A 20282-nucleotide genomic window follows, 5' to 3' on the forward strand; every position below is an offset into this window, starting at 1 on the left:
ATTTGTTTTCTACAAAAATACACTTGAAGCGGAGACACAAAGTAAAAATAAAGAGATAGAGCAGAATCTATTATGCTTTAGCTGAAGCAAAAAAAAAAAGCAAGTGTAGTAATCATGATCCCAGACAAAGTAAAAGCAAAAATAGATCTAATTAAAAGACATAAGGTGAGAAACAACATTTTGCTAACATGTACAATTCAAAATGAAGTAATAGCAATACTAAATACATGTGCACAAAATGGTATAAAATTCACATTTTTTCTTTTCAAAAGACAGAAATTAAGGTCTTTATTTCAATATCTGAATTATAGTTGACCACTTTACCAAGTACCAATGGTGACCTGCTACACTCATACCAAGCTGTCTGTATATCCAGAAAATAGAATCTGGTCATCAGTAGACAAGGCTAAAGAGGTTCAGCAAGGAGGCTGAGCCTTCTGCTGGTGCTGATCACTTCTTACTTAAGCTCATCCACAATGATCTTTCCCTCTAGGTCCCAGATCTTGGTGCTGGACTGACCCAGTGACAGCACAGAGCCAGTAATGAATGGAAGTGAAACAGAGGGAACTGACCATGTCAACACCATCTTATAGAGGTGCCTTATGAACCCTCACTGAGGTCCCACAGCATAGCCTGATCATCCTTGTCTCCTGAGGCAAAGAGATAAATCATGAAGAGGAAATGTCATTGTGATTAGGTAGCCTGTGTGGCCAATGTGACTTGTCTTCAGTATGTAGTTGGTCAAGTTCAAGACCTTGACCAACTTGTCCCAGCCACAGGAGACAATGATGGGGTTACTGCTGTTGGACAAAAAAAATGGACACATGACACCCACTCTCATCTTGTATAGTGTATTTTCAGATACCCAGAATGTTCCACACCTTGATATACCAGGGACCAGAGACAATCTGGTGGTTGAAGAGGTTACATTTAGCATATCCTCAGTGTTACCAACAAAGTGCCTGGTAGTAGGGCCAGTTGTGAGATCTTATAGTCCTAGTTGCCATCCCAGCAGACTGAGAGTGCAAATTGGCCATCAGGGAAAATGACATCACTAACAAAATACAAGGGACCCTTGAGGTCACACTGAGGGTTCTCATAGTTGTTTCATTTCTGGTAAGTTTCCACATAATGATCTTATCTCAAGAGGTGGACAGGATCACATCTGGGATGTGGGTAGTCACGGAGATCTGGGCCACCCAGATATTGTGGCCTTTAAAGGTACCTCAAAGGGTCATCTGTTCAGTCATTATGACAAGACCTTGGGGACCCAATCCAGGAGGAAGAGTGGATCCAGACTGCACAAAGAGATGAGCCAGCTCTCCCTCATACCAGCAGCCCAGAAAGAAAAGAGCTACCATCCACATTCTTAAAGGAAAAGTTAAATGAGTCACAGGAAGAAACACATATTAAAACTATACTAGACTTCAACTTTCCCCTCTCAGAACAAATTAAGTACAACCACAAAATATACAAGAAAGAAGTTAAAGAGATGAACAGAATTTTAGAAAAGTTAGACATGACAGCCCTCTGGAGAAAACTGAATAAGAATAGAAAGGAATATACATTTTTCTCAACTGTACATGGCACCTATAGAAAAGTTGACCCTGTATTAGGGCATAAAAACCTCATAACCAAATGCAGAAAAGCAGAAATATTAAATGTATCCTTTTCAGATCATAATGAAATAAAAATTATATTCAATAAAGGGCTGTGGAAACATAGATGAAAATTATTTTTAAGCTAAACAATTTTTTAAAATTAGGGAGTCAAAGAACAAATCATAAAAACAATAAATAATTTCATTAAAGAGAATAATAACAATGAAACAACAAAACAAAATTTATTGTATGAGACCAAAGCAGTACTTTGGGGGAAATTTATATCTCTAAATGCTTATATCGATAAAATAAAGAGCAGATTAATGAATTGGGTATGCAACTAAAAATAAAACCACTAGAAAAAGAATTAATTTTAAATCTCAATTAAGCATCAAGTTGAAAATCCTGAAAATTGAAGGAGAGATTAATAAAAGTGAAAGTAAGAAAATTATTGAACTTGATAAATGAAACTAGGAGCTGGTTTTATATTTAAAAAAACAAACAATAAAATAGATTAAATCATTGGTTAATTTGATAAATTATATCAGAAAAGAAAGAAAGAAGAAAGAAAACCAAATTACCAGTATCAAAAATGAAAAAAGTGAATTCACCACCAATGAAGATGAAATTAAAGCAAATAGCAGGAGCTATTTTACCCAATTATATACCAATAAATCTAACAATCTAAGTTAAATAGATGAATATTTACAATATAAGTTGCCTAAATTAACAGAAGAGTAAATTGAATACTTAAATAACCCTATCTGAGAAAAAGAAATTGAACAGGTCATCAATGAGCTCACTAAAAAAAATTCCCTAGGATGACTTCTACTAAAGTGAATTCTAACAAGTGAATTCTACTAAACATTTCAAGAACAATTAATTCTAATACTATATAAACTACTTGGAAAATACCAAAAGAAAGAGTGCTACCCAATTCTTTCTATGCCACAAATATGGTGCTGATGCCTAAACCAGGAAAAGCAAAAACAGAGAAAGAAAACTATAGACCAATTGCCCTAAAGAATATTGATGTAAAAATTTAAAATAAAACACTAGCAAGGAGATTACAGAAATATATCAGAAAGATCATACGCTATGACCAGGTGGAATTTATACCAGGAGTTCAGGGCTGGTTCAATGTTAGGAAAACTATCAGCATAATCGACCACATCAATAACAAAACCAGGGATGGGGAAACTGGGGCCTTCAGGCCATGTGGTCTTCTAAGTCCTTGGGGGCAGCCTTTTGACCGCGTCCAAGTTTTACAGAACAAATCCTTTTATTAAGAGGATTTGTTCTGTGAAGTTTGGATTCAGTTAAAGGGCTGCACTTGAGGACCTAGAGGGCCACGTGTGGCCTTGAGGCTGCAGGTTGCCCACCCCCTGAACAAAACCAACAGAAATCATGTGATCATCTCAATAGATGCAGAAGAGGCTTTTGATGAAATAAAAGACCCATTCCTATTAAAAACTCTAGACAGGATAGAAATAAATGGAACTTTCCTTAAAATGATAAGGAGATTATTAATGATAAAGAGTTTATTAAAATCATCATTAAGCATCATCTGTAATGGGAATAAGCTAGATAAGCTCAGGGGTGAAGGAAGGATGTCAATTATCACCACTATTATTCAATATTATTCTAGAAATGCTAGCTATGCGATAAGACAAAAAAAGAAATTGAAGGAATTAGAATAGGCAATAAGGAAACAAAAACTATCACTCTTAGCTGATGATATGATGGCATACTTGGAGAATTCTAGAGAATGGACTAAAAAACTAACTGAAATAAGCATCAACTTTAACAAATTTGCAGGAAATAAAATAATCCCACTTAATTCATCAGCATTTCTATATCTTACCAAAAAAAAAGTCCAACAGCAAGAGATAAAAGATCAATTCCATTTAAAATTAACTATAAATGATATAAAATACTTGGGAGTCTACCTGCCATGACAAACTAAAGAACTATATGAACACAACTATAAAATACAAATAAAGCCCAATCTAAACAATTAGAAAAATATTAATTGCTCACCAACTGCTCATTAATTGCTTTTTGTAGACAGAGATAATAAAAATAACAATTCTACCTAAATTATTTACTCAGTGGCATACCAATCACACTGCCAAAAGTATTTCATAGAGTTAGGAAAAATAATAAGAAAATTCATCTAGAAGAACAAAAGTTCAAGCAAGGGAATCAATAAAAAATGTAAAGGAAGGTGGCTTAGCTGTACTAAGATCTCAAACTGTTTTTAAAGTGGTAATCATCAAAACAATCGGGTAGTAGATAAGAAATAGAATGGTGGATCAGTGGAACAAATTAAGTACACAATACACAGTAATAAATGACTATAAAATCTAATGTTTGTTAAATAAACCCAAAGATTCAACCTTTTGGGAAAATAACTCATTACTGGACCAAAACTGCGAAGAAAACTAGAAAGCAGTTTGGTAGAAATTAGGTGTAGCCATCTCACATCATACCAAGATAAGGTCAAAATGGGTACATGATTTAGTTTTAAATGGTGATATCATAAGCAAATTTGGTGAACATGGAATAATTTATTTGTCAGATTTGTGTATAAAAGAAGAATTTATGACAAAAGAAGAGATAGAGAGCATTATGACAGGGAAAATAAATAATTTTGATTACATTAAATTAAAAGATCTTTGCACAAACAAAACTGATGCAGCCAAGATTAGAAAGAAAGCAGAAAAATTGGGAGGGGTGTTATAACACATTTCTTTGATAAAGGCCTCACTTCTCAAATATAGAGAGAACTGAGTCAAATTTTTAAGAATACAAGCCATTCCCCAGTAGATAAATAACCAAAGGATATGAACAGGCAGCTTTCAGATGAAAAAAATCAAAGCTATCTATAGTCTTATGAAAAAATTCTCTCACTATTGATTAGAGAATTGCAAATTAAAATGACTCTGAGGTACCACCTCATACCTATAAGATTAGTGTCTTGTGTGACTGAAAAGGAAAATGACAAATGTTGGGAATGGGGAAAATTGGGACACTCACTAAATTAGTGGTTTAAAAAAAATTGGTGGAGGTATGAACTGATCCAACCATTCTGAAGACCAATTTGACACTGTTCCCAAAGGGCTATAAAACTGTGCCATACCCTTTAACCCAGGAATGTCACTACTATGTTGGTATCCCAAAAAGATCCAAAAAAAAGGGAAAAGGCTCTATATGTACAAAAATATCTATAATAGTTCTTTTTGTGGTGGCAAAGAATTGGAAATTGAGGGGATGCCCATCAATTGGGAAGTGGCTGAACAAATTATGATATATGATTGTGATTGAATACTATTGTGATATAAGAAATGATGAGCAGGATGGTTTCAGAAAAACCTGGAAAGACTTACAGAAACTGTAGGTGAAGTGAGCAGAACCAGAACGGTTGTCGATTGTCCTTCATTCTCAGAGAGGACCAATGAAATCATGAGGGTAATGTTTTGACGTCAGTGTGAACTGGATCTGAGTGGGGGCAGAGCTTAGCAAAGTCCTCACCCTTACTCTCTCCTCTAGAGTCATCAAAGTCCAATGGCAAAATGACTAGTGATGGCCCAAAGTAATATCGTATGATGATCAACTGTAAATGATTTAACTACTCTGATCTATACAAGGATCCAAGACAATTAGGAAGGACTTATAATGAAAAAAGAATCTCCCTTCGGAGAAAAATTTGATGGAATCTCAATGTAGATCAAAGCATACTCTTTTACTTTTAACTTTTCTTAGGTTTTGTGGGTCTGTTTTCTTTCACTAATGTGGATGTGTGTTTTGCATGACTGGACAGGTATAGCTTGTACCTAGCGCCTTTTCAGGAAGGGTGAGACTGGGGAGTGAGGGAGATGGAGAATTTGAACTCAGGCTTTTGGAAAATGAATGTTGAAGATTGTTTTTGCGTGTAATTGGAAAAATTTTAAAGAAAGAAAACTCATAGCATCTTTTTATTCTTTGTTGATTGACTCTCTATTGCACTCCCTACAAGTACTGGGTCCAAATCTTCTCTCTTCAGGCTTCCCACATAAGCCCCTCCCCTCTCACTCTTAGCACATGACATTGCCTCCTACTTTACTGAGAAAACAGAGATCCTCCATCAGGAGCACCTTCTATTCCCGTTTCTAACTTGCAAAATCCTTTTGTGATATCTCCTATTCTATCCTCCTTTGCCCCAATCTTTGGTAAAAAGGTGGTTTTTCTCCTTGCTAGGACCAACCTTTGATTCCATTCCTTCATATCTCCTCTAGTTCCTACGGTTTCAATTTTCATCCCAATGCAGATAACTCTCAAATGTCCACATCTAGCCTTCATCTCTTTCCTGCCTTTCAGTGCCACGTTACCAAGAGCCTGCTAGATATCTCCACCTAGAACTCAACTCAAAGAACTCATCACCATATCCTGTAAAACACTGCTCCTGTGAAATGTGGGGTGAGGGCACCATCACCAAGAATCCCAACCTTGGACTCATTCTCAACTCCTCTCTTTCCCTCGCTCCCCAAGTACAATCAGTAGTGAAGTCTTGTCAGTCATGCCTCTTCAATATCCCTTGTATATATCCTTTTTCTCTATTCACAGGGCTACTACCCTAATTCAGATTTTCATCATCTCTTGCAGGGATTATTTTTTGCAATAGCTTCTTAAATGGTTTTCCTGCTTCCAGTCTCTCACCTCTCCATTTTATACATCACACAGCTGGAAAAATTGTCTTCCTAAAGCATACACGTGACTGTGATACTTCTCTGGTCAAGATGCTCCCATGACTCCCTATTGCCCTCCAGGACAAAATACTAACTACTTGGTCTGGCATTTAAAGCTCTTCTTGGTCAGTCTTCAGTCAGACTTATTTCACATTACTCCACTTCACATACTCTACATTCTAGCAAAAATGGCTTGCTTAGAGCTCCATCTTCTGACTCCATGGGACTTGGAACAGGCTCTATCTCACATGCCTGGAATGTTCTCCCACCTTGGTACTTTCTCTTAGAATCCTTAGTTTCTCTAAAGCTCAGCTTTTCTGTCACCTCCTACAGGAAGCTTATCCTCATCTCCCTCTCCAAAATGATCTTATATTTAATAAGTGCCAAGCACTGTGCCAAGCACTTTACAAATATTATGATCCTTACAACAACCCTGGGAGGTAGGTGCTATTATTATCCCCATTTGACAGTTGAGGAAACTGAGATAGACAGAACTTTGCTGGAGGTTGAATAGCCAGAAGATATCTTTTTAATTTATTTCTATTTTTTTGTATAATTTATCTCCTTAAGGATAGTATTATGCTTTTTGTTTTTGTTTAGTTTTTTCATTTTGTCCTCCCATCTCCACCATCTCAAACACAGTGCCTTAGAGCCCTGGGCGAGCTGGGGCCAGCTGGTCCAAGATAGAAGATGCTTAAATTTTCAGAGTGAACATTTACTTCTTGAAAATTGATAAATGCTACAAATTAGGCTTGATTTGTCTAGACATAAGAAAATATGGAGAAAATTTTAATAATGTATATTAAACTTAAAAAGTATGTCAAGCTGTACATTTTTTTTCCTCAGAGGGCTGGGGATTAACCATTTACCAACAAACTCATACAGTGCTTACTAAGGGCTTAATAAATATTTGTTGAATTGAATTAAATTATATATTTCAAGCCAACCTCATGATCTTGCCCCTTAAGTCCAGCTGCAACCTGTGGCCTACTACTCCAAGCTCTGAGATTTCATAGACCAGAATCAGTCTTGTTGGGGGGTAATATGCATGATTTCGCCATGCCTTTGTGGCTGACTCTCCATGATGGCTGGATCATGGTATGTACACCTAGTTCAGGGTTCAAGGAATTGTGCTACTCTCTCCACCGCTGCCTCCAACTGCTGCCATCTTGCAAACTAAGAGCATCTAACAATGCTTCTCCTTCACTGACCTTGACTGAGGGTGGGGGCATAATTGATCCCTAGGAGAAATGCATGAATAACCAGGCAACCCCATTCACACTTTCATCTCCAGATCATTAGCAGATGTCTGACATCCGAAGTGCTCACATTTCTTGGGATCTCTCTGGAAAAGGGCTACTATGGGTCTGCCAATTCCCTTTTATAAACTAGCCACAAAAGGGGTGCACCAACCCTCAAATGACAATAGCACAAAGACAACAATCATCCTCCATGAGGTGTTAATGTATTGTCCCAGGATGGATCCCCCCATTCAAGGGGAACACCCATGGTCTCCATGTATCAAAATACCAAACAAAGGCTCTTCTTCCTGTAAACTCATCACTTTCATGGGGAAACTCCTCTACATGCCTATTTCTGTTAATGGCACCACCACCAATCTCCTGATTTTGTTACCCCAATCCTCTGACTCGTCTTCCCTCTTCCTCTCCCGAAATATTAAATCAGTTTCCAAGTGCTGTCCATTCTGCCTCTGTAATATCTCTTGTACCAGTCCATCCTCCTCACTCCCACCTCTCTAATTTAAGCCTTCCAAATGGTCTTTCTGCCTCCCTTCAGTCATCTAATTATTTCAGTTCCCGTAGTGGATATATCACTGGGCTTTGAGTCAGAAACATCTAATTTCAAATTCAGTCTCACCTACCTCCCAGCGTTATTGTGAAGATCAAATGAAATAATATTTGTAAAGCACTTAGCTTAGTGTCTGGTACACAGAAGGCATTTAATAAATGCTTGTTTCCTTCCTTCCCTCTCTCATCCGTCTTTTGTATCTCCTCTTTGATCCAAACTACTTGCTGCCGGAGTCATCTTCCTAATGAATTAATACCATCTTGTTTCTTCTCCACTCCAAAACTTTCCATTGTTTCCCATCGCCTGTAAATAAAGTATAATCTCTTGGTTTGGACATTGAAAGCCTTGAATAATCTTGTTTCAGCCAATCTGTCAAGCTTTATACTATTTTCCTTCATCTATTCTTCGATATGAAATGGAATATTTCCATTCTTTGGTCCTGCTCATTTTATTCACAGTGCTGTGTCCCTGGCACACAGTAAGTGTTTAATAAATGCTTACTGACTTCTCTTTCCCATCTCTGTACCTTTACTCAAGTCATCCACATTTCTGGAATGAACTTCCCCATTTCCCCGTCTCTGCCTCTTGAAAGTCCTGCCTTCAAGGCCACCTCTTCCACAAAACTTTCACTGGCCTTCCCCTGCCAGATGAAAGTGATCTTTCCCTCCCCTGTTTCCTCTCAGCCATTTACCTGGATCTCTCCTTGGCACTTAGCTTTCTCTCCCTTGTATAGTAGTTATTTTCATCAATCAATAAGCACTTTTATGTGCCTACTGTGTTCCAGGCCCTGTTCAAGGCCCTGTAAATACAAAGGCAATGGAAGAAACAATACATGAAAAATAGACTACCTTGTCTATTTTTCCTTCACAGTTTGATAACAAACTCCTTAAGGTCAGAGCCTGTGTCTTTTCTACTTTGGTGTCCCCAAAGCCTAGCAAAATACTTTGGACGTAGCAGACATTCAATAAATGGTTATCCAGCATTCCATCTCTGCTTTTGCCCAGGTTGTCCACCCAATTCTGGTAATGTACTCTTAGATTCTTAAGCTTGAAGTACTTACTATAGGTGCTGGGGATACTCTGATGATCCCCACTAACTGATAATGCTCTCTCCCTCCTCAAATTTTCTCGTATTTGCTTATCTGCTAAATGTCACATTCCTCTCCCCACCCATAAAATATAAGCTCAAGGGCAGGGGCTTGTATCCACAGATGTCTAGCCTTTAAAAAATGCTTGTTGAATTAAATTTGTTCAATTTAATTAATTTCTTTAATTGATTTGAAGGTGTATTTGACTTGCTTTAATTTTTTTTCAATTCCTAAATTTTATTATTAAAAAAAATTTTTATTGCTCCAGGGAAATTTTTTTTTAAAAGCAGTCTTGATCTTGGCCTGAAAATGTTCTTTTTTTCTCTGTAATATTGACAGTTAAATTGTGGATGACTTGGAGTTTTGTGTTTTTAGGAGGGGAAAATCTTAAAGGAAAAGTCTATTGGTGAAATACATGGGCATTTTTCCCCATTAGCATTAGTTTGTGTATCTATATTAAAGGGAAAAATCAGAGTGTACCTGAGCACATGCTGAGCTGATGCTTTATTAAAAAAATTTTATTGGCTTTTAACATTGACTTTTCTTGGAGATAGAGAAATTTCTGATAACATTTTATTAAAAGGTTAACAAAATAAAGTGAAATGCCTTCATTGGTCTCTAAGGTATCTGAAGGTTCAATCAAGTTCATACATAGAGTGTTGTCAGTATTTTTACTCTTTTCATATAATTGATATAGCTCAATTTGTTTGGAGGGGAAGGTTCAGAACTTCACATGTGCCCCTCTGTGGAACCACTTCCTCTGAAAGTTATGTAGGAAATCAGAAAGGTTTTCACCTTTGGTGGCGTGCTGGTCCACAGACTTAACAGTGGGGCTTTTTGTTTTTGTTAAGGTCTCCACGTCTGTTGGTAAAATCCCTTAACCTTTTTCACAATTTCATTCAAATTTGTTCACCAAAACTAGGCCTGGCTCATTTAGATTCATGGAAATTGTGAGTAGACTTTCAGAAACTAACCAGAACTTCCTTGGGTAACTGTAGGGAGTAGCCACATCAGCAGTTTAGTTCCCAGCTCAGATGTTGATTGGCTGATTATAGGCTCAGAGCCTGAGAGCTGGAAGGGACCACAGAGGTCATCTAACCTAACCCCCCTCATCTTTCAGGTGGAAAAAGTGAAGCCTGGAGAAGTTAAGCACTTACCCAGGGTCACAGGATAGTAAGTAGCAAGACAGGGATTTGAACCCCAGTTCCCTGACTAAATCCAATGCTCTATATCTTTACAACCATATAATAAATTGGGACTTAACAGAAGAGCTGCTGGAGATAACTTGAGCAAAAGTGGATTTCTTTTAAGCCCCCTGAATTATGGATAGAGTAGCTAGATACTTTGTTCAATGCTGCTCGTGGAGACCAATCTTGTGAGTCAGCTCTTGTAAGAGATAACCAAGAAAATTCTTGCCGAAATGATTTATTTCTTTTTCAGTCGCTTGTCTAATTGTATGGGTATGGTTTGCCATGCCCATCTCTGCAGTAAATCAGATCTGCAGACCTGTCCAACTTCATACGGTCCTAGATTTCAAGCTGGAAGGGACAAACCTAATCATAGGAAGCTTGAAGGGACCATCTAGTCCAACCCTATCATTTTTCAGATGAAGAAGCAGGCTCAGACAGGTTAACTGACTTGCTGGAGGTTATACAGATAATGAGTAACAGAGGAAGTATTTGAACCCCTCCAAAACCAGTTTCCTTTTGATGTGAAAAATCTGCAAATTGGGGACCCATCAGGACAGCTCTTTACAATAGCTCCAGCAAACTGGGATTTTTTTTTCCAACTGAATTATTCAAATTTAAATAGATTCTTTAACTCTTCTATACTGCTTACAGAGACCAGTCTTGCTGGTCTCCTCTCCTGATAGGGTGTCAAGTCAACTCTCCAAAAATCAAATTTTTCAGGCACTAGTCTTTCTCATCTGATGGGAACTTCTTGCCCTCCCCGCAAATCTCCTGAGGGGGGCCAGTTCTGTATAGCTAGATACCTCCACAGGATCTAGAGCTATAAGGGCCCTCAGAGGTCAGTTAGTCTCATCTCTACATTTCATAAAGAAGAAAAGTCAGGCCGAGAGAGGTCAAGTGACTTGCCCGAGTTGCGATTCGAACCCAGGTTTCTAGAAGCCCAATTCAGCACTCTTTCCATTTCATGGAGTTCCCTTGTTCCCCTCCTTTCTTTCCAAACCTTTCTTCAAGGAAAACCTTGGGGCGCCCTCCTTCTCCCCACGAAAGTTCCTGAGTCGGCTCAGCTGACAGAATGAGACCATCATACCCCCTCAAGGAACCTCGAGAGGTCATCTGGTCCAGCCCCCTGCCTCCAGGCAGGTCTACACCTAAATTGTCCTAGACAGAGCTTTCGGCTCGCCGGTCCCGGTTTGCTCCGAGCGCCCCAGCAGCCGGGTAAAGTTTTGTGCTGACTCTGGAGCCGCGTTAGCGGCGCGGCCGCGCTCGCTCGAAGCCCATGAGCTCATAAGGGAATCATTAGAGCCGCGGAGCAGAGGAGCGAGCGCAGCCAGCGAATGGAGGCCTCAAGGCCTGTGGCAATTAATCACCTCCCCCCGCCGGCGCCAGCTGTCTCAGATGCAGGCATCCTCCCGGGGGCCCTTTAATTGTCCCGGGGGAGTGCAGGTGGGCGAGGGGCCACCTGAGCTACCTACCGGCCGCTGCCTCCCCACTCGCATTTTGATTTTATTTTTACAGTATTCAAATATCCCTCACTTATTTCCCCGAGTCGGTTATTGGTATAAAGGTTGAAGCTCAGGCAAGCTTAACTGTTATGCGGAATGACCTTTACTTTTAATATTAATATATTATTGTAAAGTCTATACGAATCATGAATGCAATTTTGGTATTCATATCAAATGCCATGCACTGAACCTCTCGCAACTTTTTTTCCCCCTAGTCTTCCAGCAGGCTGCAAACTGGGTGAATTAATATGCGTCATCTGCCTTTCCCCTTTATTTACTTAGAGAGGCTGGCCAAGCAACTTTATCAAGAGTAACATTATCAAGGGCTTTCCTGAGAGCTTCTTTATCATATTCACACCCGTGTCTGCTCAACACTTGTCAGTGTCAATCAAATCGCAATAATACGCAGATGATTTGCTCATTTGGGTTAATAAAATCTCTCTGCTTATTTGCGCTGCTTCCATTACACCGCATAATTGCCGAGCCGCCGAGGTGAAAGGCAGCCAGTTGCCTGGGGGATAAGAGGAGACTATTGCTATATGAAGGATTTGTTTCTTTGCCTCTGTCTCTCCCTAGTCACTCATATTCCTAAAATTAATATTGTATTTGAATCCAGCCCTGCTATTCTTATGCAGGCTAACATTGTTATTACTTATTATTTGGATGTGAAGTCATTTATTTTTAGTTTTATGTCCAAGCTGTCAAGCTAAATTTCATTGTGAACTGCCACATGCAATTTTTAACTGCCATTTAAGGCGAGATTCAAACTCTAAATTATGGAGTGAGCTTGTTCAAAGGGCCGGCCTGACAGGAAGTGCAGCAAGGAGTCCTTATTTCCCTAGAAATCAAAGGGTCTACCTGTTATTATTTTTTGTGGTATGGAAAATGTGTAGCCTTAGTACTTCCTAATCATCTTGATATTGGCTGGACACGGTGGTGCAGGTACAGAGAGAAAGGGGCCGTTGATACAGAGGAGAAGCCCTAGGGCTGCTCGGTATGAAGCCTCATTTCCTGCATGTGGCAGAGCCCAGCCTGGCAGCTGCTTTTCCACTGGCGGCAGAGACCTCTTTCTAGAGAATCTCTACCAACACCAGAGGTGGACCAAGGCCTGCCCAGGAGAGAGATGGCCAGCCAGATGTGTGACCAAGGCAGTTTTGCATGGTAGAGGCCAGCCCCCAGAGAAATCTGGCTCACTCTCATCCTCTGAAAGGAGGGGCACAGAGAGGCCAGTGGATAGAGTCAGGCTTTGTTATCAGTCCTCTGGCCTGCATTGTCCTGAATAGGCAAGGCCAAGAGGAGGCTTTGCTATCATGTCCAGCCTGGAGACTTTCTCTGGGCTGAATGTTAGAGAGCACCCTCGATGAAAAGTCTAAAGGGCAAGGATCTGTCAAAGATGTGGCCCATAGAGTTCTCAAGAATAATGATATGAGCTGTTTCTAATGCTTTGTTATTTAACGTTGTTGTTCAGTCATTTTTAGTCATGTCCACTCTTTGTGATTCCATTTGGGGTTTTCTTGGCAAATATACTAGCAGGGTTTGCCATTTCCTTCCCCAGCTCATTTTACAGATGAGGAAACTGAGGCAAATGGTGTTATTTGCTCAGGATCCCAAGCTAGTTAGTGTATGAGGATAAATTTGAACTCAGGTCTTCCTGACTCCAGGTCAGGAGTTCTATATCCATGGTCTGTATCCACTGCACCACCTAGCCGCCCTTGTTATTTAATAGAGTTCTATTTTGATAGAAAAAGATCATATGCCATGGTCAAACATTCGAGCTGAAATATTGGTTACAAGTAAGGCTTAAATGCCAATGCAGGGGAACTAACTCCTGGGATGCCACAAGCTCCTTCTGGACTGGTCCAGCCAGGACAAACTTCCTAAATTCAACTTAAACATGATCTCAAAGACCAATCCCCAGGATTCACTGTAAGCAGAGGAGTCAGAGCAAAGGATAGTTAGATTCCTCCACCTTCTCAGCTCTGGTTGATCCTCTCTAATCTCTGGTATTAAAAAGGCCTTAATTCTAAGTGCACACACTTTGTCATGGAGGCTGATTTGGCTTTATGAAATGTAATATCTATTTGGAGGGCAAATGCGGCTGCGGTTGCTGTGGTAGGCGAAGAATGATCCCTGCATAGCACTGGAGGTATTAGGTAACGGAGAGTCCCCTCTCCCAGTCTCACTTCTCATTTCCCTGCTTGGCATACCTTCTTTTGACTGCCTAAATCATTGGCACTGCTATTTATAATGCAATATGCAAGTGCTCTTTCCATAGGATCATGGAAAACTAGAACTGCAAGGTATGAGAAATCATTTAATCAATCTTCCTGAATCCATTAGACACATATATGCTGCCAGACAGGACCCCCCTAGCACCTCCTGGGTCTCCCTGGGCTATAAAAATGGGTAAGTTAGTTGTGATGAATTAATGAATGAAAAAGTATTTAAGTACATACTCTGTTTCAGGTACTGTGCTGAATACCGAATATACAAATAGAAAAGCTAAGATAGCTTCTACTCTCAAGTAGCTTACTTTCTAAAGAAAGAGAGAAGATACATATCAGAGGTTTCAGTTGCAAAGCAGATGAAAAGGCCCCATGGTCCTTAGCGTTCAATATCAAAGTAGATGATAATGCCTCTTCTTTTATGGCATTTCTACTGATAAAACTCTTTCTGATGCAAATCACTTGACAGCACCAAGGACTTGGATGTTGAGAACTTTTCCAAGTCTTCCATAGCTATGGTTCCTGAGGAAACAGGGGCTGCATCACATGGAGAAGCAAATGTTAAGTCACATATCCATAGGTGATGAATCTCTAGATCAAATGTTCTTAACAGGCTTCCATGGATAGATTTCAGGTGGTGTGTGAATTTGGAATGGGAAAAAATGACATCTTTATTTCAATGATTCATTTCCTTTGCAATTCTATATATTTTATTTTATACATTCAAAAGTATCACTCTGCAAAGGGAACCATAGACTTCACAAGACTGCTAAAAGGGTCCACAATAGATATGAAAAGGTTAAGAACCCCTGATCTAGAGATAATGGCTGTGGTTAGACAGTCACATCCCCTCCAAGAGTTAGCCATAGTGAAAAACTTGGTTAGAAACTCAGGAGACCTAGTAAATGTAGGCTCTCTGTGGAGAAGACTTGAAGACATTGTCATGTCTACAGAGGAGTTCAGCTAGAGAGAATTAGCTTCTGAAGGAAAATAGTGAAAGTTCTAGATGTGGTACTACTAGGCATTTTTATTCCCACTTCTTTTCATTGTTTTCCTCAAGAATCTTAATATGATATGATATTCTTCATATGATTCTGCCATATGAATTTTGTTATTTTTTCTAGTTCTATAATCATTTGGTAGTTTGATTGCTGTCATTGAATTATGTTGATTCATCTTACCCATAAGCAATTAATTTTTTCCCAATTATTTAGGTCTTAATTTCTGTAGACAGTGGTTTGTAGTTATATATGTAGTTTTTGTGTATATCTTGGTAGGTAGACCCAAAAATATTTATACATTCTATAGTTATTTTAAATAGAATTTCTCTTTCTATCTCTTCTTGCTGGGTTTTATTGACATCATATAGAAATACTGATGATTTGTATGGATTTATTTCATACCCTGCAAGTTTTCTGCAATTACTGTTTCATTTTTTTTTAGTTGACCTTTAGGGATTCTTTAAGTATAGCATCATATCTGCAAAAAGTGAAAATTTTACTTCCTTACTTATGTTTATTCCCTCACCTCAATTTCTTTTTCAGGTATTATTGTGATAGCCAATATTACTAGTACTATGTCAAAGAGAAGTAGCAACAATGGGCATTCTCATTTCACCCTGATGTTATTAGAAAAGATGCTAGTTTATCATATATAATGGTAGTTCTTAGTTTTAGACATATACTATTTATCATTTTAAGTAAAGGTTCATATGTTCCTAGGTTTTTGACTGTCTTAAACAGAAATCAGAGTTGAATTTTGTCAGAAGCTTTTTCTTCATCTATTGATATAATAACGATTTTTGTTTATTTTGTTATCAATATGATTGAGTTTATAGTTTTCTTAAAAATATCAAGTCATCAAAAGACAACAGGAAATATTTCCTAGAAAACAACAGGCCATTTCAAAGGAACACCAAAATATTTATATGAACTAATGCAGAATGAAATAAGTAGAAACCAAAGAACAATTTAGATCACAACATCAGTATTACAAAAAATTGAAGATTTTATAAGCTGATGGAGAATGAAGTGAGCAGAACCAGAGCAAACAATACTGCAAAGACAAATAATTTTGAAAGTTATAAGAACTATGACCAATAAAACGAACATCCATGGTTTTAGAGGAACAATGTGAAAACATACTGTCTACTTCCTAATATAGAAGTGATAAAATTAGGGAATACAAGACAGATAGACAGACAAACTGACTGACCTATGTGTGTGAACTGGCAAATCTTGTTTACTTATTTAGAAGGATAAAGGAAATTTAAAAATGTTTTTTGTCTCCATTTCCAATGCTTCCAATATCTCAGTGAATAGACACTTTCCTCTGAATGTGCCATTGCACTTTATGCCTTTGTGTACTATGCCCATGGCCAGTTTTAAGAACAAGTGTTCAATAAGTGAATAGTTTTGTCAATTTGTTTTTCAAGAGGAATTACCATTGATGCCCTTCTCTTCTTTAATTTATCTGTTCTTTTCCTCTTGTATAGTACCCAATTTGTCTACAGTACTGCCACAAATTTCCCCTGTCATCAAGAAAATGAGCTTTCAACTCAATCCTACCTAAGGTATCAGTAGCTTGATGTGTATTCCTTCTCAGGGTCACTGACATTTTAAAATAGAATGGGGGGGGGAGGAGAAGGCAATGTTTAAATCACTGGAAAGAATGGTAGAATCTGAGGCACTTGTTTAGGGGCACCTTTCCAACACTTTTCCAACCTTCTTAAATCATGTCATGTAGGCTACTACTTATTCCACTTTCGGCTGTTCAGTTTAAGCTTCTGACAATTTTTGCTATCTTATTATCTATACTATAAATCATAGCTTTAGTTTTAATTTTATTACAGCCATGGAGATGAGCTTGATCTTTCAGAGGGTGATTGATTATAACCACAGTAGCAGTGTCTTTTCAACTTTTTTTTAACTTGAGATTGTCTACCCTAAGCATGTAAAGACACCTCCCCCTCAATCCACGGTTCCTACCCTCCCCACCCCAAAGGACACATGAGAACAACTTGTTCCAACACCCATGAAGGCGCTTGAAGCAGGTGCCTGAGCTTGGTCAGACATTAAAGACACCATAGTCGTCCAGGGCATCCCAGGCCATCACTAGTTGTTTTGTCTTTTGTCTTACCACTGGACTTTGATGACTCTGAAAGAGAAAGTGAGGCTGATGACTTGGTGAAACTCTGCCTTGTTTAAATCCAATTCATGACAGGTAAAGACATTACTCATTACATCGTGATGTCATTGATCCTCAGAAAATGAAGGACCATCACTAACAACAACTACCTTGCACAGGAAATCTAGAAAGGCAAAAAAAAAAAAAAGCCAACAACATACACAAACAAACAAACCCAAACCCCATAGAGTAATTCCCTTGTTGCCTTTCACCGGGAAGCACAGGGGCTGTCCTTGCATGCTTTCAGGGTAGGTTCTCTACCTTCATGCTCTTGGATCAGCTCACCTGGAATTGAGTCTTCTGGTGATTAACAGATTATATCTGGGTGAAAACACTTCTTTAAAAAAAGAGCTAAGAGTTTTATTTTGTATTTCGAATCAGACCACATGTCTAATTTAAGATGGAAAAAAAAAACATGCATAGCAATACTACTATGCTGAGCCATCCTTAAAATTCTGAAAATACTTTGGGTTTTGTTGGTCAGAAAATAAATTAATTTTCCCTCGAAATATCATTTTTAATGCTTTTCATTCTGGCTTTGACTCATCCCACGGTCCAATTATGGAGGGAACGATAGCTGGAAAGCATTAATGATGATACTATGGGAGCTATATATCAGACTGTTTACCAGGCCTGAAGTCATCGATTTATTGAAGTTCTCTGACACAGCTGATCATATTTTATTTTCCCAAATCTTCTCTGGAGGATTGATTTTTTCAGAAAGTTTTTTAATACAGTTCTATTCACCTGGCTAATCCATTTATCTTCTGTTCCACCTGTTAAGTAGAGTAAATCTCTGGAGTGGTCTGTGATAAGATATATTCATTCTCATTCTGTGTATGTGCCTCTCTGTCTGTCTGTCTCTTCCTCTTCCTGTACCTCTGTCTCTCCATATATTTTATAAATATATGTTTGACATATATGTTATACGAGGGAAAAAAGCATATATAAATATGTATTGTGCAATGGGAAATGTACTAGACTCAGGACTGAGAGACTTGGGTCTAGTCCAGTTTTGTCATGGCTGCATGAGCTCCACCATATCATATAATCTTAATAGCTCTTAGTTTCTTCATCTGGAAAACATAGATGAGCTATGGCTGTCCCTTCCAGGTCTGACACTGTGATTCTACTCTCCACACCCTAGCAATGAATTAGAGAATTATATCAACTGTAGAATTGTAGAATAGAATTGTATGTAGGATTGTAGCCATATGAACTGTTTTTCACTGATTCTAAACATAAAATCTACTTACCTCTGAGATACTGGCACACATCAATTATATAATCTCAATACTTATTGATTGAACAATGTTTTCAAACTGCATAATATATATTAAATAGATTTAATGATTCTTCTGATTAACTGATTGTATTTTAAAATGATACATTTCAAAATGTACCATTTTTTCAAATGTATACATTTTAAAATTTATCATTTTAAATGAACTAGATATCCTTGCTTTCTGTTCAAGAATGAGTCCTACACTCTACAAGGCAGACATAACCTCCCATATCAGGTATACATTATTTGCTGAGCCCCAAATCACTTGTTACCTTGTGTATCTGTGGGCTTATGTATGTATATCTATAATCACATACGCTCCATGATGTGAATTCAAAAACACCTTTCTTAGTGTCAGGGTAATGTTGGCATAGAAAAGCATCATAATTTTTTTGTTGGGATCAGGGAAGGTTACAAAACTTTGAATGACGTGAAACTTGGGGGATAGGATGAGTAGCAGGTATTTGGAGGTTTGGCCAATTACGTAAACTAGGTGTGAGTGAAGGGCAGTACCTAAGTGTACTCATAGACTTAAAGTCAAAGACTTCAAAGTATGTGTGGATCATAGTAAAGTCAAGGTGTACATAATACATAAATTATGCAGCATGAAAATGGCTGGGATCCAACTCGGTTGTGATATTAATCTGATGATTTGTGTGAGGCTGTACCTATTAGCTTATACATCTGGAATCCATGTTATATAAGTGAATCCAAACTGCAAAGTTAGTAAGATAATTTGTTGACAGTACAGTGGCAGGCCCCGACCTAGCATGAGAAAACAGCTGCCCCAGCCTGAATTATGCAGAAATTATTTATGATTCTTCGGCTTGGGGTGGTTCTGCAGCCCAATTGTATGTGATCTGTAATGATCTTATTTTCGATCAGGATGTTTCTTTGACATGTGTCATAGCATTTTATATCAGTTTCCTAGCTGGGCTTCTTTGGTCTACAGCAATGAAGAAGGAGAAGGATTTGCAGAATCATTTGTCTTACCGGGAATTCTTCTCATTGTTGCTATAGCTGTCAGAACAAACCCTAGTGTCAAGTGGGTTCTGTGTAACACAGAGTAAGTGACACAGGCTGCTTTAGGCTGCAGTTCATTTCTTCAGCCCCTCCCCTCTTTCAGACCCAATCATCAGATTTCACATGGATGAAAAAAAAGGTAAGAGAAATGACCTAAAAAACAGAGAAATGGAGCAGCACCCAGACATCTCCTTCTAGCCCACAAAGTTTTCACCAAGGTACCACTGGCCTCTCATGATCAGTTCACTGACCTCCCAAGCTCTGAGAGTATCAGAAACTAATTGAGATGATCTCTCTAACATTGTTTAGAGGAGGCAAATCTGCCAGAAAATTAATAATACATCTGCAAAACTTCTGCTGATTGACAGACCACCTTATTTTTGAGTGAGGCTATTCTCTCATTTTTTATAAAATACTCTTTAATTATAAGAGGCAGTATTTTGTATAGGGGCATTCAGAGTACTAAACAATAATAAAAATGTGATCTAGCATATGAATAATTATGAAGGAAAGGTCACCACTGCCTCATGGGGGAGCCATTCAGCAAAGTCAAGGGGATTGTAGAAGAGTGTGCTCTACTTCATAATTGAAACAGATGTTGCTATTTTCCTGCAATGGATTTCTCATCAGTGCCAGATCAGTATATG

The 20282-nt window shown here is 38.4% G+C and overlaps 1 pseudogene; it reads right to left on the bottom strand.

The window, feature by feature from the left end:
• Nucleotides 1-320: 320 nt before the first annotated feature.
• LOC138157252 (small ribosomal subunit protein RACK1-like) lies at nucleotides 321-1250 on the bottom strand (annotated as a pseudogene).
• Between the last annotated feature and the right edge of the window lie 19032 nt (nucleotides 1251-20282).

The sequence above is a fragment of the Petaurus breviceps genome, unplaced genomic scaffold (genome assembly GCF_028583685.1).
Source record: "Petaurus breviceps papuanus isolate PSGF00001 unplaced genomic scaffold, PetGlider_PUasm1.0 171, whole genome shotgun sequence".
Taxonomy (NCBI): Eukaryota; Metazoa; Chordata; class Mammalia; order Diprotodontia; family Petauridae; genus Petaurus; species Petaurus breviceps.